The sequence below is a fragment of the Antechinus flavipes genome, chromosome 5 (genome assembly GCF_016432865.1).
Source record: "Antechinus flavipes isolate AdamAnt ecotype Samford, QLD, Australia chromosome 5, AdamAnt_v2, whole genome shotgun sequence".
Lineage (NCBI taxonomy): Eukaryota > Metazoa > Chordata > Mammalia > Dasyuromorphia > Dasyuridae > Antechinus > Antechinus flavipes.
The window spans coordinates 37,008,525-37,034,469 of record NC_067402.1 but is presented as its reverse complement, the minus strand read 5'-3'; the positions used below and the strand labels follow the sequence as shown (position 1 = coordinate 37,034,469).

The 25,945-nt window shown below is 35.5% G+C and overlaps 2 pseudogenes; both read right to left on the bottom strand.

Annotated features, from left to right (window-relative positions):
- Positions 1-19,858: 19,858 nt before the first annotated feature.
- Positions 19,859-20,567, bottom strand: LOC127538527 (endoplasmic reticulum resident protein 44-like; annotated as a pseudogene).
- A 22-nt stretch (positions 20,568-20,589) lies between these two features.
- Positions 20,590-21,490, bottom strand: LOC127538903 (endoplasmic reticulum resident protein 44-like; annotated as a pseudogene).
- Positions 21,491-25,945: the final 4,455 nt, after the last annotated feature.

The following is a 25,945-nucleotide window of genomic DNA, read 5'->3' as shown; positions in this document are numbered from 1 at the left end:
ATGAGAACAAAACAAAAAAAGCAAGCAAACAACAATAAAAAAAGAAAATACTATGTTGTGATCCACATTCAGCCTCCATAGTTCCTTCTCTGGCTGCAGATGGCTTTTTCCATCACAAATCTATTGGAATTGCCTTGAATCATCTCATAACAAAGACCCAAGTCCATCAGAGGTAATCATCACATAATCTTGTTGTTGCCATGTACAAAGATCTCCTGGTCTTGCTTGCTTCACTCAGCATCAGTTCATGTAAGTCTGTTCAGGTCTCTCTGAAATCCTCCTGCTGATCATTTCTTATAGAGCAATAATATTCCATAACATTCATGTACCATAACTTATTCAACCATTCTCCAGTTGATGAGCATCCACTCAGCTTCCAGTTTTTTGCCACTATAAAAATGGCTGCCACAAACATTTTTGCATAGGTGAATCCTTTTCCCTCCTTTAAGTTCTATTTGGGATATAAGCCCAGTAGAAACAGCTGGATCAGAAGGAATGCACAGTTTGATAGCCCTTTGGGCATAGTTCCATATTGATCTCCAGAATGGTTGGATCAATTCACAATTTCACCAACAATATATCAGTGTTCTTGCTTTTCCATGTCTCCTCCAACATTTATCATTATCTTTTCCTGTCATCTTAGCCAATCTGAGAGGTATGTAGTGGTACCTCAGAACTGTCTTAATTTGCATTTCTCTAATTAATAATGATTTAAAATATTTTTATATGACTAGAAATAGTTTTAATTTCTTCATCTGAAAATTGTTCATATCATTTGACCATTTATCAATTGGAAAATGGCTTGAATACTTGTAAATTTGAGTCAATTTTCTGTATATTTTAGAAATGAGGGCTTTATCAGAATCTTTAGATGTAAAATTTTTTCCCATTTTATTGCTAAGCATTCTTGATGAAAAAATAAAGTTTAGTAGAAACTTTGTAATATAAATATCTGAGTAAAGAGAAATATTAAAAGGCAAATACAAATGAGCAATCAGAAAAGACTTTATAAGAATGAAATTTTTGACTTCTAATGGGGAGGGGATTGTCAGAGTGGTATGTTGTCAGCAGGGATCATAGAAAAAGTCTAATAAAATAGAAAGCTGCAGGGTGATTCTTGTTATATTTTGATGATCTCAAAAGAAGAAAGGAAAGGGAGAGAGGGAAAGGCAGAAATAAGGGCAGAAAAGGGGAAGAATGAAAAGGACTTAATCAGTGGGTATACATAAACAAGAAACAGTTGGAGGAAATGGATGTCAGTTGAGCATCACTTTGAATTGATGCAGAATAAACTTAGCAGAATCAGAACAATTTTAATAACCACAACATTGTGAAAATGAACAATTCTGAAAAACAGGAGAATTCTGATCAAAGCAATAATCAAGATGATTCCAGATGACTAATGATTTAGAATGTTGCCCATCTCCTGACAAAGATGTAAGACTTCTATATACAGACTGACACACACAGAGAGATAATGTGGCCATCTATATTGCTTTGTTATGCATATTTATTGCAGTAGTTTTGTTTTTCTTTTCTTTGTTTTCTAGTGGAGGAAGAAGATTGAGGGGGAATGAAAGATGGGTAAAGGACAAATGCTTGTTAATTGAAAAAATACAATTTAATTAAAAATACAAAAAATCCTCCATGGAATTATTTTCTAATTGAAAGCAGCCCAGAAAAAAAATCCAATCTGAATAGCATTTAAATTATTTTTTAAAATAAAATGCATTGTTTAGATGGGCTATTACCAAACCTGCTATTAGAAAGTAAGGAAAAGCCTGTGAATTAAGATACCTTCTAGTTATAGAATCACATCATTCTTTCATTTCTGAAAAGACAGAATAACATTCCCACACACCATCCTTATTATAGAGACTGCTGTATATTTGTGGGTGTATCTAATTTTTTTCTGAGCCCTTCTCTATTTTAATTTCCCAAATAGTGATGCAGTTGGGAATTTGATGAGCAAACTCGACTGAAAGCTTTATCTATTGTTTATTAGTTTGGGATGAAAAATGACTCTGCAGAAACATAAAACCTATTCAAATATGAAATTCAAAGTTCACCTAAACTTATTAAATAACCTCAACAAGGTTTCTGGCTGCTGAAGTGGATAAAGAATAAGGTAGTGGGTATAGACGTCATTGCAAGTAAACCTAGGATGACAAAAATGAAAACTCATAATACATTAGCACATAGTACTGTGTCCCTGACAATCAGGACATAACAATGTCACAGAAAGACTCCACAGTAAAGAAAGGCCATGGAAGATCTAGCTACTGAAATGGCTAATATTAAAGAAAGCTATAAACATAGATAGCAGCAATGCAAGAAACTGTTTGTTTGTAAAGTCTCCTTTTACAAATAGGAAGATTGAATGTTATTGACTTTCAAGCCAGAAAGTTTAATTTTGAAACATTTAGATTATAAGACATGAGAGCTGTGCAATTTTAACATATAGCTTGAACAAAGGTAGAACAGACAATGTTTGTGAATCAGGGAGGAAGGACAAGGCAAAATGATAGTCCTGGCTACATGAAACCAGGACCTTGAGTAAAGTTAAATACAGGAAGGACAATTTGAAATTAATCAATTGGAATTATTTTCCTGGCTTCTTGCCATTCTTTAATTATTTTCTCAATTATTCAAAAAGAAGACTCCATATAAGGGGGGAAATGGAATCTGCAAACTATAGGCCAACATACTTGATTTTGATTCCTGGCAGAAGTCATCCTAAAACATTTGTCTCATCTACATTGTTGTCTTTTGACAAAAATGTGATCATCACATCAGCTCTAATTATAAAGATCATCTCAAGATGGAGTTGTTTTTGTTTTGCTTTTTCAGCACTAACATTGAAGACACAAATAGAAAAAGAAGGCAAGCTCTTGGTCTCTAGGACCTGACATTCTGATTGGGAAAGACTACACATACAGAAGGGATTAGCATCAGGGCTGATGAAGTCTTAGGGTGCAGGGGTACCTTATCCAGGAGTCCTAAGCTACACCAATAGATCAGATGCAAATGTCCAGGAGTGTAGAAGGCATGTGGTAGTTCAAATGTAAGTCCTGCTGGATCTCCATCTTATTCAAAGGATTATAGTTGCTGGCCCCCAACTCATCCAAGTGAAGTGAATAGCCATGTCTTGTGGGGGTGGTTGACTCATCACCAATGAAAGGTGTCCCTGAGGGACTGCGTGTAGTACAGATCAAGGAGTTACTCTATAACTAGAGAAGGAGAAGTGGACTTTGGCAAGAAGGTTGGGAAAAAAGAACTCTGCCGGCAGACATTTTTGCTTATAGTTTTTTTTTTTTTTTTTTGGTCTCTCAACCCTGTGTCAAGTCCTGCACGGCTTGGGCTGGGGTAAAGTAGAAAGGCATCAGAAAGGGGAAGGAAGTAGAAAATTCACAAGTAGTTCCTCCTGCTCACAGCCTAGGTCAAGACAGAGAGGAAAGGAAATGGTGCTGGCTACTCATTCTTTCTTTCTTTTTAATTAAAGCCTTTTATTTTTAAAACCTATGTATGGATAATCTTTCAATACTTTTGCAAAACCTTGTTTTAATCCCCCCCCTCCTCCCACCACATCTCCCAGATGGCAAGTAATCCAATATATGTTAAACATGGTAAAAATATATGCTAAATCCAATATGTGTATACATATTTACACAATTATCTTGCTGCACAAGAAAAATCAAATCAAAAAAAAAAAAGAAAGAAAATAAAATGCAAGCAAACAACAACAAAAATAATGAAAATACTATGTTGAGATCCACACTCAGTTCCCATGGTCCTCTCTCTGGGTGTAGATGGCTCTCCATCACAAGACCATTGGAATTGGCCTGAATCATCTCATTGTTGAAAAGAGACACATCCATCAGAATTGATCATCACATAATCTTGTTGTTCTGGCTACTCTTTCTGTGCAGATCCCTAGAGAACTAATGAAATCCTAAGTTATATTGAGAAGATTTTATGTTTTTGGTTGTTGTTGCCCAGACTTGTAATTTCATCATATGGAATTCTTGGTAAGGAAAGTCTCTAGCAAAGTTCAGCAGTGTTTCTATGGCTTATAGTCTTAGTGATCTGGTTGGGGCACTGAAGTATTAGTCAACTTGTCCAGGATGTAGTCAGGTTTTGAACCCAAATTCCCCTGCTGCCATAGTCAGCACTCTATCCACTGCACCATACTGTGCCTTTCCAAAATGAATCAGTGGACAATGTTCTGTTTCTAACTGAGCAGAAAATTGGAGGTATTCAAAGAAAGTGGAAAGGTGATAACAAAACCTGCCTTTTGGTGCAGAAAAAACAAAGATGGACAATAAAAATGTGGGCTAATGGCCAGGGATATTAGTTAGTTGAGAGGAAGAGGTCTATCAAGAATAGATCAATTGTCTAGAAATCTATTCCTTAGTAGACAGAAGGCTAAAAATTATGTGAAGAAAATGGAGTGTCAGCCAAAGATATGTATTCTAGCTGGCAAAGAGGTGGAGCGAAGTATTTAAAATCAGTTGGCAGTCAGATATTTACCCTCCAAGCAATCAGAAGGCCAATAGAAGACATCTATAGAATGGGACAGCATCCAAGGATCGATCTCTTTGAGGACAGATCAGCAGAGTATTTAAATAACAGGCTGATGGTCAAGGAGCTATCTCTTAATTGAGAACAGTCAGAGATATCCTAACAGTGGCATTTATACAAGGGATCTTCCCCTTGGTAGGCCAAATAGGGAGTGGTATCTACAGAAGAGACTGGAATATAGGAATATATGTCATAGGGAGTAGGCTTGGGCCTCCAGAAGTACCAAGTTATTCCCCAGGGCTTGTGCTGAGTTCTGCTTTCTACAAGTGTGGAATAATGTCCCCCATAACACTTTTTCACCCTTAAAATTTCATATCACCCATCCTGCAAGTTTCAATTTTTAATGAACGGGCCAAACCAAACCTCATGCCAGCTCATGCCCCACTAAAAGAATGAGTCACTATCTCTAAAACATTCTCTATCATGACCCAAAAGTACCAGACCATGTTTACTAAAAGGTCCTGAATTTTGACTAAAAAAGTACTGAGTCATACTACTGAAAAATATGCTGAGTCATTAATACCAGAGACCATATAATAGACCAGAGATACTGTTAGATTAGAAGTTGGAAACTTCTTCATCTATTTCCTCATCTGCTTTTATTATTTTTGAGAAATTGGTCATCACTTGATTTCTGAACTCCTTAGTTTTTCATCCGTAAAATGATTATGAAACAGTCTTCAAGGTAGCAGTGAGGTTCAAGTAGGAAAATGTATGTGAAAGTGCTTGTGAACTATTTGCTTTATAAATACAAGATAACATTATTACTCACAATGGAGGGAAACTTGTGCAAAGTCTCCCTGGCTCCAACCATGACCATTAAAAATTTTTTTTCCATTACACTCTCTCAATTTGATTCTAACATGCTTGAAGTCCAAGTTCTATGGGCAGGTAATTTCATCTTTAAATTTATGTAATGCTTTATGAGCAAATAATAATATCTTAATTATCTAGCTGAGGAGAGTGAAATTTGGGGAGTTTAAACGACTGACCCAAAATTTCATAGAAATCAGCCTAGCTAGGATTATATCCTAGGTCCCACTTCTGACTCCAATATCCTTGCAAGATTCCGTTACATATGCATTTTTCTTTAGCATCACAACTAGACAGAAATGGTAAGACAGTAAACTACTACACAGAATTTGAAATTAACTTGCAGTGTATATGGGAGAAATCCTAAAATGGGTCTTCTAATCCACACTAAGGTCTTCTGAAAACTCCTCGGGTAAAATGAATCCCACAATGCTAGTGAAATTTTAAATCGCTCCAATGATGTAATTGCTGGCATGAAGAACTATTATAAGTGTTTGAGTGCTTATCAGCACCATGGACAGCACTTGAAGTGCTGCTAAGAATCTGTAGGTAGCTAGATTATAGCAGCTGAATATAACAGGGTCCTAGAAGCTTTAATGATACATTTTGCCATTATTGTGTTATTTTGTGTCTGAGCAGAGGTTGGAGTGTGTTAGTGGGAAGATTTAAGGAGGAAAAAGGATATAACTGCATTGTTAGATTTAATTAGGCATACCCATTTTTGTGCATTTTGGCAGAATGGTTCCATACAGATTAAGAGTAACCCCCAAGGTAAATGTTCAGGCTATGGGAAGGGAAGCATTGCATCGTCTGGATTTCTTGAGGAAAAGGTCCCTTGTATCTCATCCCTTATGTGCTAACCAGCAGGCTGTATTCTTTTCCTGAAGTGTCTAGTCGTGTGCCAGTGTGTTCTATTAGATCTATGTGATGAAGGTCCAGGGGTCTCCAAAGGACTGAGAATAGAAAGATTCTCTGATGGGTGAGACTGAATTTCTGATAAATTATTAGTTTTAGCACTCCCTCTAACCCTAAGGGAATGTTGCGAGGAACCAGACATAACAGACATAATCTAACTTAACCTGGGTTTTTAATAGGGATTTGCAGTTGTTTGATATTGAAATCCTACTTGGTTAATCTTCATTCTAATACTGTCACACCCCATACCTTTTGTTGATGATTTGCATTGTCAACTGCCTCTCCTCCTCTTTTCAGCTAAGGATCTAGACTCATATGGCAGTGAAAAATTGAGGTCATTTGCTGCGAGTCCTTTCTCCCTTCTACTTGTTTCACATTACTGAGATGTTCTTTTATTAGTCTCCAATGAAGAAATTATGTACATGTACATACATGTATCTCTGACTCAATTCCATCCTGTTTTCTTCATCAGACAGCCTCCTCTACCATTCCATGTCTTTTACTCAACTTTAATCATCTGCTATCTACTGATTCATTCTATTCTGCCTACGATCTTACCCAAATCTCCCCCATCTTAAAAAAAAAAAACACCTTCACCAGACTTGACAATCCTCATCAGATATATCATTTGATATTCCTTCTTCTTATCTAAACTTCTTGAGAAAGCTGTCTACACCAAGTACCTCCACTGCTCTCCATATTCTTCTACACTGCTGTACTCTGGCTTTTGACTTCATCATTCAACTGAAACTCTCTCCAAAGTTGCCAATAATGTTGTGATTGCCAAAACTAATGATATTTTCTTAATCCTCATCCTCTTGGACTTCTGAGTACTTCCTCCTCTCTAAGTTTTTATGGTACTCTTCTCTCCTAATTCTCCTCTTATAGATCTGACCCCTCCTCAGTCTCCTCTGCTAGATCTTCATCCATGTCACACTCACTAACCACTAGTGTCTCCCAAAGTTCTATCCTGAGTCCTTTTCTTCTTCTATATTAACCTCTCTTGAGGATAGCAATAGCTTCAGTGGATTTGATGATCATCTCTATGCAGGTGATTTTCAGATATAAATATCCAATCTGAGCCTCTCCCCTGAGCTCCATTCCTGTATCACCAACTATCTTTGGACATCTCAAACTGGAAGATCCAGAGGCATCTCAAATGCAACCTGTTTGAAACAAAAATCCTTGTATTTCTACTTAAATTCTTTCTCTTCTTCACTCTCTTATTACTCTCAAGGGCACTACATCTTCAAAGCCACATGAACTTAAAATCTACATCATCCTCAACTCCTCACTTGACATACTTCACATTTCCAGTCTGTTATCATATCATGTCCAGAACATCTCTCATATAACATTTCTTTCTGTCTATTCACATAGGCATCAGCTTGCTTTAAGTCTTCCTTATTTCTTCTCTGGCTCATTGCAAGTTTTCTCTCCCCACTCCAATCCAGCCTCCACTCAGAAGCCAAAGTGAACTTCCCAAGTACAAGTCTCACCCTATCACTCGAGAAGAATCATAAACAAAGGAGACCTAAGAAAGTGTAGTTATAGTGAAGAAGAGCCTTTTCCTCCTCCTTCCCTTAGGCTGGAATAGCAGCTAGTCTTTCAGTCAGTCTTACAGCTCTGTAGGAGTTCAAGTACATAAACTATGGGAATTCCTGTTCTACAGTGAACAGAGGCTATTAGGTAATAGATGTAGAATTGGAAACAGCTTTGAGGACTATCTAGTCCAACTCTCATTTTATAGATGTGGAAACTGAGGCCAAAGAAGGTCAAATGACTTTTCTCAAGAACATCAAATGAGGAATATCAATGGCAGGATTTCAATCCTAGGACTTCTCACTCCAGAGATACTTTTTAAAAAATGTTCTTCTAACAAGGTAATAATTGGTCATCTCACAGCCGTTTCAGGGGATGTGGAAAGCCATATTTAAACCAACAAATGATGATGATGAAGATGACAGCAATATTTTTACTTTAGTCTTTCTTTGTGGGCAAGTATAGCTACTCTAATTATAAGTTCTATTTCAACACGAAGACAGGGAGCAAGTATGTGGAAGATCATGCTTTTTCTAAGGAAAAGAGGCTTGATTTTTGCATTATTTTAGTATAAATGTGTTAGTGAAATACAGTGAAATATCGTTGTGGAGTCAACTATATGAAAAGAGTGAAACTCAGGGAATATGTACACATTTTCTTCTTTGGATAGACCACACATGGACTCAGAAAGACTTGGATGTCAGCTGGCCCTTGGGCTAAGATGAGCCTGTATGTACTTCCTTTGGAGTTTTACCATCAACACAGTAAGAGCTCAGCTACTCAATGACTCAATTCAAACACATTAAACATGCTTCTCCACATGAAAGTGTAGAAATTTTAAGCAAAGCAATATGGGCTGTACCTGCAATTTCAAAGGTGTAGAGATTTCCCTGGGTGAGGAAACTACATCTAGCAAAGCAGATCAACACCTTGTTTAGAGCCAGTCTTGTGTCCTCAAGCACTTAGAAACTAAGTAACTTTCAGGGTCACATAGTCATTACATCTCAGAGATAGGCTTTGATCTAGGTCTTCTTGACTTTGAGCCTGATTTTCTATCCACTTTGCTACACTGCCTCAAAATTTTAGCAAAGTCTTTATTTTCATTCCATGATGGCTCATAGTCAAATTCAGTCAATCAACTGATAAACATTTAATAATCATCTACTATTTGACAGGCACTGTACTAAACATCGGAAAATTCCATATTATGACTCCTTGCATGTTTCTATGAAGTGGGAAGACTTATTCATTCTTTGATAGGAGTTTGAATACCTCTCAATGATGCCCTTCACAATCTTATTTTGGGGCTAAGTTCTTGCTTCTTGTTCATATAACTGATGTCATCGCCTATACCAATGAAAATGATGAGCTACCATTGTGAAGGAAAATTGTTGGAATGGATTGGTAGGGGACCATGCTCCTTCTCACTGGAGATCTTCAAGTCATGGCTAGACAGTTACTTAAGGTGCCATAGAGAAAATTTTAATCAAGTGGATGTTGGATGGTCTCTGAAATCCCTTTCAACATTGAGTTCTCCAGATTTTGTATTTCCAAACTTCATTGTTTCAAAAAAAAATCTCATCTTATTAACATAGTAGAATCTATACATGCATTTAACATTTTCCTACATATTTATATTAAGATATTTTAGTAGATGGAGGTCTCTGGCTGTGTGCCATTCACTGAGAAAGCATTTCAAAGCAGAATGCTGATGTCTCCATTTCTGCTTGCTCTTGGGCTGAATTAATGCTTTCCTTGTACTATCACCAACTAAACAGCCTGCTACAGGCCAGCATTACTTGCAATTAGTGCTTTACTTTATGTGTTTCAATCTGTAAACGCTATCTGTGTTATAGCTACACAGAAGCTTTGCAAATAATTATCCCTCTGCCCAACCAGGGCACCTAAATCCTGAGGGTGATTGACTAGCCTGGTTCTTGGTAGTGGCTTCCATTACAAGAATGAAATGGGTGCTTGGGAGCACAGTGACATTTAAAGATAACCATTTATCTTGATCCACTCTCTGAGTTTCCTTCAGGTATTAGTTTTCTTTGCTTGAGAAGCAATTGGTCAGTCAATAACATTGATGGATAAAGAAAATGTTGGTCTTAGAATCAAAAGAGTGTATAATCAGAGCTAGAATATGTCTCAGAGGTCACCTAGTTCAATTCTTTCATATTTACCTATGTAGAAAGTAAGATGCAGAATGGCTAAATGATTCACTTCAAGGCCACACGGGTTATCACAGGAGGGACAAAAAAGTCGGTGTTCTAGTATGCAGCTCCGATTCTGAATTCAAATCCTTACCATAGATGTAACCTTTGGTACACTGTTTAGCATTTAAGTTTTCCTATCTATAAAATGAGGAGTCCACAAGACTGTAAATTCAACAAATATTTATTAAGTGTTAACTATGTGCAAGGTACTTGAAATTCAAAGAAAAAAACAATTATACATAATATACTTTATTACAAGGATGACAATTTTTGTACCATTTATTTCATAGAATTATAAAAAGAAAATGCTTTTTTACAATGATAAAATATTATAAATGTGTGATATTATTATTATTGGGGTCATAAGAAGGGATAGAAATCACAATTTTCACCTTTAAGAAGCTTTAAACTTAAAGTGAGGAAAGTGAGTTTATTTTTAAATCATCATGAAAATACAATATCTTCATTTATTGAGGATATGGCCACATGGTTTCCCAGAATTTTTCTTGGTGCCCAGGTCATGACTGAGATCCACAATGCTAATATGAAGAGTAATATGATGCTTTTTAAAAATACCATTCCAAAGTGCCCATTTGTATGAACGTTCAAATTAACAATTCGAGAGAAAATGGAGCTTGGTACTAAGATTTGTTTATTTGATTTAATTCCTTTGTAGAAAATGAAGGCAATAGCAGTAGATCAGGAAAGAAACATCAAAATAGATGAGAACAAGAGATTTCTAAAAGGTGCCCAATGAAAATATGCAGTAATCTCTATACAAAAATAGTACTAATGACCTACCATGATGCAGGATATATGTGTTGAGTTGTTTTTCCAGTGGGGTGACGAATCAGCATTGATTCATCCACCCATATTCTGTCTTTTACTTTCTGCTAAAAGTAGCATATATTCACAAGATGATTATCTAGAATTTTGTAGAACCATAGTTCTTAGAACTGCAAGGACCCTCAAGATATCCTCTGGGTCAACTCCAAAATCTTCAAATAGGTGTGGTATTGTGTAGATGAAGAAAGAAAGACTATGATATGCTTTTTTCAAAATTTCAACATCAGTAAGTGATGGAGAATATGCCCATGAAGATACTCTGTGACCAAAGGTAGCAAAATAGTCCAAAAGTAACTATTGAGAAAATGAGATTGACTGGTGAAGGATTTCACACATTCTGAGCATTAAGAATGAAGTAAACCCTGCATGTTAACACATAGAGGACCTATAATTTTAATACTTACCAACTATGTGACCCTGGGCAAATAATTTAATATTTGCCCTCATCCTCAGTTTCCTCATCTATAAAATAGGGATAATAATATAATATCCCCAATTTTCCCATCTGTAAAACGGGAGTAATAATAGCATCAACTAGGTTCAGAGAATCAAATGAAATAAAATGCATAATACACTTGCAGATATCAAATCATTATATAAATGCTAGTTACTATTATTATTTTGTCAGTGTAAGAATTTCTTCCAAAATGAATTAGAGACCACTTATAATTTATGATCCTAAGAGAAATCCCTTGAGGCTCACAAAGGGTAAGGCTCTTCTTCATGATCACACAGCTAAGTGTCAGAGTTCAGTTTCTTTAGTAGAATTTCCATTTAGTTATTGGACAAGGATTTCATATTTAGAGAAGCAACTATCAAATTTACCTTTATAGATAGGCCTAAAAAGTTGGGTGATTCTTAGCATTCTCTTTTCTACCTCTTCAGATTATCTCTGCAGAACTCTAACGGGGACATTACCAGATTATGAATCAGTCTGAATTTTTGTTCATTTCAGGATTTTTTTCCCCCGATTAGATCAAGAACAGACATAGTTCTTCACCAGAACCACATTCAAATCTTTCCCTGCTTTGTGAAATCTGCCAAAGTTTGCATCTTGCTCACATGAACTTTGAAAATGTTGACTTGACTCTATGCCATGATAAGTCTTTAGAGTATGGCATATTGGCAAAAAGTCAATAAGCATTTGTTCAACTTGCCAAACAGACAGCTATGTCAAAAGCAACTGTGGTTCAGGATAGACATTTATTTAAAAATTTTAAGGATGATGATACTGGAATGTTTATAATCACTGTTGATCTCATAAAAAAAGAAAAGAATGACAAGTTAATTTCTTAGAAAGTTTAGCATGAACTCCAACTAAGCAAATTCATCACAAGATAATTTGTGGATGAAATTGGAAGGACTTCAAGTAGTCAACAAACGAGAACAGGTCTTTCAGGAATCCTTTATCAACTTTTCATCATCAGTGGCTTGGAGCCCCTACTTTCAACTTCCTAGCTCTATTTTACTTTTGTGAAAAAATGGAAATAAAACTTAGGTAAATCAGATCAGAAAAAAAAGCTGAACCAGACCAAGCTCACTAATGCTATTTTTCCATTCCAAAAGTATATGACACATATGAAATATATGAAGACTAAGTTATTACACAGGGCCAAATAACCAAACCTATTTTCTTTGTAAAATGTTTTATTGATGGATTTGATTTATATATTATAGTTGTTTCTGGAAAGATGTCCCCCTTTTAAAACTGAACTCTTTACGATAAAGAAAAAGTTAAGCAAAAAGCAACAAATCAACAACAAACAAAAATAAAGCAAAACAACATGAAACAAATAAAACACTTGTTATATGTCTGAAAATGTATACAATATTTTGCTCTAGGGAACCCCCCCCCCCTTCTGCTAGGGAAATGGGCAAAGAAAAGCATTCTGTAGAATGCTACTTCAGATATTGATGATTTTTTAGAAAAGAAGGAAAGGCATTTTGAAGTACAGAACTTTGATTTGTGGTAAAGAAAAATCTGGTTAGGGCTGTCAGAAATGTTTGCAAATGTGTGAAAACTAGAATTCCTTGCAAGGAAAAAATAATAGAATGTCACCAAGTAGATAATGTTGTGCTAATTTAGGGTGACAACCTCATGACATTTTTCTTTCCAACTCAGACCAAGTTATACACTTCTTTGTACTAACCTATTCTGACAATGATATGCAGTCTAATTTTTTTGGCATGCCTGTAACTGAAACCCTTTTATCCTTTATTCAAACCTGATACTACCTACCTTAAAAAGTATATATACAAAGCAACTTTCAAAAATGTATTTATGACTTCCATTTGCAGTATATTTCTACTGCTTGAGCTTTGAAGGTAAAAAACATTCACCTTTCATTTTAGCCTAATATGGCTAAGATTAGCTTACTGGTGAAACCGCATGAAAAAATAAAAATCAGTGCAAGTAGACATATCTCATCTCCACCTTCTGTTTTACAAGTATTTCAATCTCTACAATTCAAGCTATCTGAATTTATAAATTTTGCAAGATATAGGAAACCTGAAATAATTTAAGAATATACTTTGAACACCAAGGAAAAGCTGTTCATTTCACTTTCAAGTAATTTTCAAGTATGAGATTATTATTGTATTAATATTGTATTGTTCTGTGTTAATAGTATATTATATTAGATACTGTACTAAAAAATAATCTCCTGTATTTAAAAACATTTATCTTGAAAGAGTCATTGGGCCATTTACTAATTACACTTACCTTTAATCTAGCTCTTATTTTCTCATTTCGGTACTGGGCTTTATTGAATCTTATATCTTGTAAAAGGGATTTTGAGAAACAGGAAAAGGTCCAATGCAAAGAAATACAAAAGAGTAAAATGAAAAATAGGAGTTATAGATTAAAGCAATTGCCTTATTTGGAAGGAACAAAGGAAGAATAAGAAATAATTTAATAAAACCTTAGAGGTGGCTATTAATTGCAGAGAAAGAAATGACCTGTATTGGTAGGGGAAGTACTTTGCATTTCCCCCTACCAATGAAATAGCAAGTCCAGTGTCTAACCTTCTTATACTATATGTGTAGCCTGAGCCCTTCTCTAGTGGGCTCCTGAAAACCTACACCTAGGGTCAAAGTACTCTTTAGAGCAATTTCTATTAAAATCCACAACTCACAACACCATCCACTCACTAATGTTTCCTTTTTGCCAGGTGAAACCATATTATCCATTAATTCAGGGCATAGAGATTATACCTATGATTTCATGACTAAAGGGAACTCCAAAATAAGGAGTCTGTCCATCAATGCAAGCACCTTCTCTGCAATTTAATAGTCTTAGAGAATAGTCTGTTACACTAAGGTCATGTAACTTGTAATATTTCAGAAGTTGAATTGAATCCAAGTTTTTCTGAAGGCCAGCTCTCTAGCTACTTTACCACCGTCAAATTCAAGTAGAAATGGAGTCCACAAAAAATGTTCAAAAGTTATCTAAAGGTGGCATACTGACTTAGAAAAAACACTAACATTAATTATATTCTATTTTTAAAGTTTTTTTGTTAAATATTTTCCAATTACATTTTAATCTGCTTCTGTAGTACTTAAAAGTGTTCTACCATCTCTGCTGCTTCTTTTTAAAAACTTTTTTTAAAAAAGGAATTGAATTAAATACAAAATAAGAAAAAAATAGAAAAAGAAAGGCAGAAAAGGGAAATAAAAACAAAACAAAATAAAACATCATCATGTGTCCAGTGGAACATCAGGAAGAATTCAAAATATATAAGAAAGCTAATATAATAAAATAAATCACACTCATGAGTAACCATCTTTACTTTCTTGTAGGTTATTCTTTAGTTTTCTGTTATGTACTTTTTACTTTATTCTTTTTCCAATCCCTTGTCCACATCCCCCCACCACCAGTTAATTAAGACAGAATAGTAAAGTAAACAAAGAAACTCTTAACAAAGAGAGAGAGAGAGAGAGAGAGAGAGAGAGAGAGAGAGAGAGCAAATTTCACCCTGTTAGCAATGGGAGAGAGAAAGCTCAAGTTTCTAGAATGGCATCCCTTCTGAAATATTTCTATCTCTGAAGCTTCCATTTGCTTCCCCTTTAAAGCTATGGATGTTTTCTTTGCTAGGTGCCCTCTGCAGAGTTAACTTGCTGTTTCTCTCCTCTTCCCTGCAGAGGAATGGTCACAGCTTCTTCGGAGAGAGAACATAACTTCAGAGCTACTTTTTATGAGTCAGACCCACAGCTGTATTCAGTCAGCACAACAAGACTTCCTTCACTCATATACTTCTCTTTAAACTGACTGCTTTCCCTTCCTGCGAGACTTTTGCCCTGCTTGGAAATCATTGCATGCACGAATCTCTTGCCTTTTCACATCCTTAAGGATGCCGGAGGATCAGAGCCATGACTATCGGGCTTTGGTACCCAGGGCAAATGCCATGATCCCCTCCCATTTAAAAACAGGTTTAGTTGTGGGCAAGGTGTCTAAAGAGCCTGAGAAACTGGCCTCTAAATTGACCTGGAGTAGGAAAAGGATAGGAAACGAGGCAGAACTCCATCTGTCAGTCTCTGATTTTAACGAATTAGTCTCATTAACTAGATGTGAAGCTCAGTTGTTTCTAACTTGGTGAAGGAATGGAAATCCTGCCAATATGCTCTACATTTTGATGTCCTGTTGGAAAAGCCCCAATTGCTCTGACATAGATATGGCTTTGTTGAGAACAAAGATTGTATTTTCTCTTTCTGGTGAATGATCCACAGTATAGTGTGCTGCTTATTACAGGTTTTTATAAATGTCTGTTTACTGACCTACTGCTGACTACTGTTTACTCACCTACCATCAAATAACATTGCATTGTAAGATTTTTAGCAGACATATCTCTTGGTCTTCAGGACATCTACTAGACTCCAATATTGTTGGGTTATCATAACTATTTTTCAAAATGGGAAAATTGCTCACATCAAATGAAATTGCTTTAGCTCTCTGCCATGTCAGGGTTAATAAAATTCCAGAGTTGCTTGAAAAAGAAAAAATCTTTTAGGAAGATTCTATTAAGGATGCCATAATATTTGTAGTTATTTTGATTTCTTAAGATCTTAAAGAAGAGCTAAAGATCCATAAAAATAAAGCTTGTAAGTCCCAGAAAACATGAAAAAAATTCATTATTTAACCTGGTTCATAGTTCACTAGCATGTATGTGTCTAGAAAAGCAAACTGATCTAATAAATAAGTTTTTTTTTAAATAGCTTATAGAGTTAGTATTTAAAATGTAACCATGGAAGGAAAAAGTTCAAAATGATATAATTCCATTAAGGACAGTGCAAGAGTTCTTTTTTAAAAAAAATATAGCTTTTTATTTACAAGATATATGCATGAGTAATTTTTCAGCATTGATAGTTGCAAATCCTTTTGTTCCAACTTTTTCCTTCCTTCCCCCCACCTCTTTCCCCAGATGGCAGGTTGACCGATACACGTTAACTATGTTAAAGTATAAGTTAAATACAATATATGTATACATGTTCAAACAGTTAATTTGCTATATAAAAAGAGTCAGACTTTGAAATAGTATACAATTAGCCTGTGAAGGAAATCAAAAATGCAGGTGGACAAAAATAGAGGGATTGGGAATTCTGTGTAATGGTTCATAGTCATCTCCCAGAGTTCTTTTGCTGGGCATAGCTGGTTCAGTTCATTACTGCTCTACTGGAACTGATTTGGTTCATCTCATTGTTGAAGAGAGCCACGTCCATAAGAATTGATCATCATATAGTATTGTTGCTGCAGTATATAAGGATCTCCAGGTTCTGCTCATTTCACTCAGCATCAGTTCCTATAAATCTCTCCAGGCCTTTCTGAAATCATCCTGCTGATCATTTCTTATAGAACAATAATATTCCATAATATTTATATGTCACAATTTATTCAGCCATTCTCTAATTGCTGGGCATCCACTCAGTTTCCAGTTGTTGGCCTGCCACAAATATTCTTAGTGCAAGAGTTCTTAATGTTTTTAGTGAGATATATATATATATTGGATTAATATCCAAATTTGTTGAGTCAATTAGTATCATAGTGTAGTAGACAGTGGTAGGAAGATCTGAGTTCAAATTAGATATTTACTAGCTGTGTTACACTAGACAGGTACTTAAAATTGTCTGCTTCAGTTTTTCCATCAACAAAATGGGAATAATATCACCATCTACTTTCTAGGGTAGTTGTAAGTATAAAATGAAATGTTTCTAAAGTGCTTTATAAATTTTAAAGTCCTATGTACATGCCAGCTATTATTATTGTTATTATGATTTTGTTCTTGTGTCTGATACCCAGATTATCTGTATTCAGGTGGCCAGGCTAGAGCAAATATGATTCTGGTTTGAGAGCAATTATATCCTGGCTCTGTTTCCCTTCTGACAGTAGTGGCTGGGAAAGTCAGCCTCTCGAGGCTCTGGTATGGGCAACATACAGTAAGCACCGATTTCATTATGAATGAGTTTGCTTCTCTGGGTTCCCTAGGGCAGGAATATCAGAGACTAGCCTGCTTCTCACCCTTCACCATGGCTCATTTCTCCTAATCTGTTCTGTTCACTGAAGCACAACAAAAGCTAGTGACTAAGACCTTCTCATTCTAGTTTTTGCACCTAGTTCCCTCATCTGAGGCAGTTGGTAGCCCAGTGGTTTCAAATCTGGCCTTACTAGCTGTGTGACCCTGGGCAAATCACTTCACCCTGTTTATCTCAGCTTCCTCAGCTGTAGAATGGGGATAATAACAATACCTACCTACCTAGTGGTTGTTGTGAGGATCAAGTGAGATGATATTTGTACAACACACTTGCACAGTGCCTGGAAAATAAGTAGGTGCTATATAAATGCTTATTCCTTCCCCTTCCCCATCTGGGAGTTCTCTTTATCAGTGAAATCACAAGTCCAGTCTGAGCCTTATAATCATTATTTGGCTGTCAATCTTCATTTGCATAGATTTCCTCTTGCAAACCTAAAGCTGCCTGCACAATTTTATCCTAAAAAGACAAATGCAATTTTACTTATTATCTTCACTCCTTTTTTGATAGGTATAGGATGTTTAAGTTTACAAGGTAAAGAAAACTTGGGTATGATGTTGTTGTAGATTGCAGGACTAATGGTCCAAAGGCCTAGGTTTAAATCTCTCCCTGCTGCTCACTTATGGCTTCTTGCTACTTCAATATCCTCATACACCAAGTAGGAATAATATCACCACAGACCTGCCTCATAGGGTTGTTCAGCAAAGGAAGACAATCATTAGAAAGTTATTTATTGTTCATGGTTGAGCCATGTCAATATAAGAAAAATGGTGATGTTACCTAAATTAATTTCCAGATTTTGTTCCATACCAAATCACTGAGTGACTACTTTTTAGAATCAGATAGAATTAAAGCAAAATTAATCTGCTTCTTTACTGCCTTCATGCCATATTCCTACATTGCAGCCTCTTACCTTGGCACAGGAAACTCCAGTTTCACCCTTGATTCCTGGGTTGATGACAGATCATAACTAGCTTCACCCAGGCTCAGTCCACTGTTTCTTCCCAACTATTAAATACTGTAGCCACCCTTCCTCTCCACTTCAAGTTCCACGAATGGTAATCAAATCAATACTACTATACCACCACTGCTGGAAAGAATGCTTCAACCAATTGCCTTATAATTCTCTTCTCAGCAGTTAGCATAGTACCTGACACTTAGTAAGCAATAATAACTATATATCTCAAGTATTCATTCACTTAGGAGTAACAGAAGGGCAGGGATTCTAAAGAGAAATAATGAAAAGAAGTAGGAAGATGAAACTAAATGCCAGATCTCAATTTCTACTACAGAACAGTAATTATCAACATTATTTAGAGAGAGAGAGAGAGAAAAAGACAGACACAGACATAGATAAAGACACAGACACAGAGATGGTGTTCTATGGATCAGATAAACAAAACCATAATATAATAAACTTTAGGAACACTGAATCTGGTAAGTCTAAGGACACCAATTACAGGGGCAAGAACTTCCTATTGACAAGAGCTGCTGGGAAAACTAAACAGTAGTTGGGAAAATTAGGATTAGACCAGCTACTCATAACATATATCAGCAGAAGTTCAAGTGGATATATGGCTTAAATATAGAACGTAACAATAACTCAATTAGAGGAGAAAGGAAGGAGATTTTCGTAACTCTGGATGGGAGAAAACTACTTGACAAAATAAAGCATGGTGATGATTATATAATATAAAACAGGTCATTTTGATTGCATAAAATTGAAAATAGTTTACTCAAACAAAATGAATACATTTTGAATTGAAAGAGAAATAGTGACTTGGGTGAGGGGGAAATCTTTGTGGCAAAGTTCTCTAATAATGGTCAGATACAATGGTTATATGGGGAATTGATATAAATTTGTAAGATACAAAGGATTAAAAGCCATTTCCTAACAGACAAGTAGGCAAAGAACCTGAGCAGATAAAGAAAGAAAAATCATTAATAATTAAATAAAACAATGCTTCCAGTCATTAAGGAAAATGCAAATTAAAACAGCTTTGAGAATCCATCATATACTCATGGCAATTATTGGAGGGACTGTGGGAGAACTTTTTTTTTTCACTTTACACAGAAAATATTCCAATTCTTATTTAATGGAGCAGTGTAAGATAATAACATTTTGTCTCTTACAATATTACCTTCTGGTGGATTTATGAAAATTTTGGAGGTCAGGGTTAGATCTAAAGTAAAGATGGACTTCTGATGCATTTTTCTTATTAAATTTTAATAGGACTTTTAAAAAAGAAGTTATATTGGATGACCAACCAAACCATATAATTTGAGTCCAGGGAATTAAAAAAATCTAAACCTTTCTTTTAGTTTATGCAAAATTAAAATACACAGAGAATATGGAGTTTTACTATTTCTACCACGTAAGTTGATGCTGTTGTTTGAAAGACTTGCAATTTTTTCTTCAAGTTTTAAAAGCTCATTTCAACCCCCCGATAAGGTATACTATAATGTTCACTGGATGCTAGTTTCTGAAAGGAACTCTCAAGGTACATCTTGAATGTGCTGTCCAGGGGCATCATCAGTGAAATCAAGACCATGATGGAATTTCTGTTGTAATTTTTAAAATGCAAATCTAATACAAACTGCTTAAACTTGTTTGGAATTGATCAATGCTTGAAGTCTAGAAAGACATACATGTGCTTAACGCTGTCGATGGCTATTACAAGGCAATCTGCTGCTGTTTTCTGTCTATTCTGAAATGGCTGTCTAAATTTATCACGATGAGCATGTAAAAAGTTTATTGCCCTGTTTTTACTTATTAATTGCCAGGCTACTTCCTTTTGGTATATATTTAAACTTACTGTATACTCTTTCATGTGGAAAAGTATGAGAAAAGATAGTACTCCTGTCAATTCCTCTCCATTTTCAACTATTATTTTCTGAGCAAGAGGAACATATCTATCTTGAGTCCAAGCACAAGCCAAGTCAAAATTTGTTAAGAGATCCCAGGTACACTTTACCTGAAGTATATTCCCCTGGTGTTTTGTCGATTATGTTGCCTCCACTAAAGAAACAAACCCAAATGCAGAAAAGAAGACACTCATCATGCAAGATAGTTGCCACTCTTAGTAGCCTTTTTGATGGTGGCAAAGACTTGGAAACTAAATGGCTGCCCATCAGTTGGGGAATGGCTGAATAAGTTATAGTATATGAATATTATGGAATATTATTGTTCTATAAGAAATGATGAACAGGTTGATTTTTTAAAAGCCTAGAAAGATTTATAAGAACTGATGATGAGTAAAGCGAGCTGAACATTGTACACAGCAACAAGATTGTATGATGATCAATTATGATAGACTTGGCTCTTCTCAGCAATTCTGTAATCCAAGGCAATCCCAATAAACTTTGGATGGAAAATGGAATTTACATCCAGAGTGAGACCTATAGAGACTGAATATGTATCGACACATTATTTTCACTTTTTCTTTCATTTTTTCCTTTTGTCAAGGTTTTTTTCTTTTGTTCTGACTCAACTCATATGGAAATATGTAAAATATGAATGTTATATATGTAACCTAAGACAAATAAATATTTGCTATTCTTTCAAAGATTCTATAGTTGTCTGGGTCCTTTTGTTCAAAATATCCAATGATTGTTCTTTTATTGCAATCAAGAAACTTGATTTTCTCCAAGTCATGTACTTTTTTGTTGCCTGATGTAATCTGCTACTGCTGTCACTCATCTCTGACCCCTGTATTCTCTCTTCATCATCATATCATTCTGCAATAGTTTTAGGGTAGGGCATCTGCTTATCCTATATTTTGGGGCCATTTCTGAGTGTTGATCACAATGTATTCTGGCAAAAAACTATTTAATTCTTATTTGTATATTCTTCCTTAATGACAATGGAGGCTTCCTCAAGCAATGCAACAATTGGCTGAATTAACAATAATCAACATAAAAATTAACTGAAGCAACATCGACTTTGTTTAAAATTCCATGGCTATTTCAGCTATTATTGGAGTAAAAATCCCAGTTATCAAAAGCAGCAGGGAGCATGGAAGATTGGAGGAGAGCAAGAAGATGGCAGCTTTCATGGTAGAGAAGTGATCTCAGATAGGGAGAGGCAAAGGTGGTGGCCAATTTGGGGAGGATGGGGAAGTGGAGAAGGAGGAGATGGAGGAGAAAGAGGAAAAAGAGAAGGAGGAGAAAGAGGAGGTAGTTCAATGGCTGGGGGGGACAGTTGCTACTTCTTAGATTATAGAATCTCATTCTTTTGACATAAGGCTTCCATCAACTAACAACTGGGATAACTTCCCGAGAGAGCCCATATACCCTCACTTCTGGGTCCAGGAGATCATTTAAAATAATGCACTTTGCTGTGTGATCCTGGACAAGTCACTTAACCCCAATTGCCTCAGCAAAAAATAAATAAAATAAAATAAAATAATGCACTCTAAAATTTGGAACTATAATCAAAAAGTCATTTAATTACATATACCCTTAATGATCCAGTGATACCACTACTAGACAAAAGAGATCAAAGATGGAAGGAGAGGATGAGAATATACAAAAATATTTATATTAACACTTTTTGTTGCAACAAAGAACCAGAAACAAAAAACAAAGTGAAGATGGATAGAGGAGCTAATGAAGAGAAGAATTTACATGATATCCAGAATAATGAATGGGGGAAAAACCTTAATAAATTATAAAAACCATGATTGCTTATGACTTCAGAGGACTGTTAATGCAACATGCTATCTACCTCTTGGCAGAAGAAGAGATCATGAACTAGAGTTGAAGAATGAAAACAAAAAAATTTCAAATATAGCCCATTTACTCATTTTTCCTTGACTCGTTTGTTACAAGGGAGAACTTCAACGTGAAGGAGAAAGGAATGAGTTTATTAGATAGTGATAAAGATGCAAGCAAAACAAACAAAAAACCCAAACAAATCAAAAACACAAAATCAAGAAAAGAGCATCAATAAAATATTAAAAGAAAACACAAAAGAAAACCAAAAAATTCAAAAGGAGAGACGAACAAGGCCATTTTGGTACTATTATGTTAAAGTGAGTATTTACTTAAAAACAAACTAACCAGATAAAACTGCTCATGGCTTAATATGCAAATCTCTTTTTGTGTTCTTTGTATACTAAAATGTTGAAGTTAGTTGATGACTGTTAAGTTTGTAATTAAAGAGAAAGGTAACATAACCAGGACTGAACCTGTGATTTCCCTGTCCTGGGAAGCTCCCAGGAGAAGAAATTTCCTTTAGCCATGGAGGCTAATGGAATGAACCAGGACATTTCCAATAGTAATAGAGAGAAGTTAAATGTGAGAGACACAGTAGAGTAACAGATCTTATAACTGAATAGATGTATTTGGTGAGTAAGATGGAATAATCAATGATGAATTCATGGTGGTGTTAATGCCAATGGAAACTGAGCTGGAAGGATGAGTAGGTTTAGGGGAAAAGATGAATTCCATTTTAGATGTGTTGAGTTGGAAGTACCAGCTGGATATCCAGGTGGAGATATCTAGCAGGCAGCTGGAAATATATAATTGAAGTTCTGGGGAAGGGATTGGGGGTGGAGATATAAATATGGGAATCATCTGCAGAGGAATGATAACTAAACCAAAGGAGTGGATGAGATTACCAAGGGAAAGAATAGAGAGAGAGACAGAAGAGGGCCTACAGGAAGGAGGAAGAAGAAAAGGTGGGGAAAGAGACAAGAGAGGAGCTTACTAAGGGGAGGAAGACAACCACGAGATTGTAGTGTCCAAGGAACCAAAGGATAAGAAGATATCAAAAACAAAGAAGTAATGACCAGTATCAAATGCCTTGAGAGGTTGAAAATACTAAGTACTTAGGGAAAAAAACACCACCAGTTCGATTTGATGATAAGCAGGCTGTTAGTGAGTTTGGAGAAGTTTGGGGATGACTGATGATTGAAGAAGTGTAAGTAATTCATATGGTAGTTCAGATTCCTTCCTTGTACTTGACAGTAAAAGAGAGAAAGAAGAGAGTGATAATTTGAACAACAGCTTGAGGGGATAAAAGGGTTAAGAGAAAGGTTTGATTTAAGGACAGGGCCAATCTGGGCAGGGTATTAGTTTGAGGGGAAGACTGAGGGAAAAACTAAAAATGAATTAGAGGCTGATTGTTCTAAGAAAGTCTTGGAAGAAACAGCAAAGGATGAAAGGGAAAATATCAGCTAGAAAGGTTAGCTTTAACTAAGAGGAAATCCATCTTTCCCTTTGAGAAAATAGAAGGCAAAATGTAGAATAAGGGAGGACATTGACAGGACTAAAAGATGATCATCAATTCCTTTAGTTTTTTCTCTTATTCACATACTTTCATCTTCCCTTCCAATTTTTGCTAATTATTTCAGTTTATTTTTGGTCCTCACTCCTCCACATTTCTAACTCTAGTTAACAGGTTTCCACCTCTCTCCCAGTGTCCCTCTCTTCTCCCTCCCCTAAGAAGCTTGGAATACTTGTGCTTCTGGATTCATATTTGTTTCACAGACAAGATAAGATTACAGGTAGCACTGCAGAGCTCATAGTTCATGGAAGAGTAAACTAATTTCTATTCTACATCATAAACCAGCCTAAGAATTACCCCCACTGTGTTTTGTAGCCCAATCTTTATAGTTGGTATTGATGTATAGAGTAGGAAAAACACAGATGCTTTAGGAAACGCAAGAGCTTATAGTAATAGGCTGTTAAAAAGCTTCCCAGGGGCCCCTGACATTTTTGTCAGTGTCTTTAATAGGTTTTTCAGATTTCTGGCTTCGTACACAGGACTGGGAATGCATGGGCTCTATGGTATCTTTATCACACTGGGAGATAACACTTCACACTTGGAGAAATCATGTCTGCTGGGGCACTGTATGTCTTGGCTAAAAGCAAGCATGAAGTGACAAAGTCCTCACAGAGAACTCTCAAGTTTAGCTATTCCATCTTCTTCTCTTGACCTTATTATAAAATATCTCCCTAGAATGTAGGATTTAGATTGAGACGTACTTTTTTTAACATAGCCAATAGGAGTATTTGTTTTGTTTGACTTTGTATCATTTTTTTCTTTCTTCTTTTTAAAACTGGGGTGTGAGGAGATAGACTAGACTTTTATTCATTTAAAAACAACTAATTTTTAAGATGAAACATTTTAAAAAGTTTCTATTGAGCCACTTTTCACCAATTATTTTAAGAATAAAAGCTGGTACAAATCAGTCATTGATTGAAAAAAGGATAAATTGTGTGTTTTTAATTTATTTGAGTGGCTTATTTTAGTCAGTATTATGTGAACCATTAGATAAAAGATTACTGTTTATCTTTCATGATGCCTTAAAGAATTAAAAAGAAATTATTTTTAATTTTAGAATTGCTTGCTACTTTCTGCTCATTTTTTTTTTTTCATTTTCTTCCCAGTAGTATCTTGGCCACCCTGTTTCTATCCACAATCTCTTCAATGATTTGCAGATCACAGTCTCTTCTCATCTTGTGTGATCTTTGGCCTTGTGTTTCTGTAGAGAAGGCTGCAGGTCTTATTTTGGGTTCTTTAATATTTTGTGGCTAAGCATTCCAAGAACTCATGATGAAACATGCTATTGACCTATTAACAGTAGGATGAAGGACTCAGGTACAAGGAATATATGGTGAAGAAATATAAGAAACATATGTGTATGTGTTTATATATTGGATGTGGTCAATGCAGGGATTTATTAATTTTGTTTGTTTCAAGGGTTTTTTTCTTTCTTTTTTATTAGAATGGGGAAGCAGGAGGAAGAGAAAATGAATTTTAATTGAAGAGAAGTGGCTTATTTAAAATGTATATTTTAGGGTACTAACACAACTGTTGGGCTGTAACCCCTTCCCTTTGCCCAATTCCTTTTTTCAACTCGTCATTTATGATTTAAATTATGCAAATACTTACACAGTCATCAACAGTAATATGTTACAGCTGAAATGTATTTGCCATGTACCTTTCCAATGTCATTTGAGTCACCTGAAAAATTTTTAAACTGTATTTTTTCAATCATCAAAAATCTACTTTCTCACTTTTCCCCCAAAGCTCTTCCTGCCCCCAAGAAAATAATACCCCAAAGAAAAATAAAACTTGGCATAAATACATTGTTAACTAAGACAATTTCCACACTGGCTATGTCCAGAAAGAACTCCAATGCTCTCATTCTGCATTTTGTGCTCTTCACTTCTCTACTGGGAGACAGGTAGCATATTTCATCATTAATTTTCCAAAATCATGATTGGCCATTATACTGATAAAGTCTTAAATCTTTCAAAGTTTGTTTTTTATCTTTATTGTCTTTGTATAAATTACTTTCCTGATTGTCCCTTTTATTCTACATCAATTCATACAAATCTTCCCAGATTTCTCTGAAAAATCCTTCATCATTTCTTACATCACAATAGTATTTTCCATCACATTTATATAACAAAACATGTCCATTCCCCATTTTATAGGCAACCCACAAATCCTCATTCTTTGCCACCTCAAAAAAGTTATAAACATTTTTGTATATTCT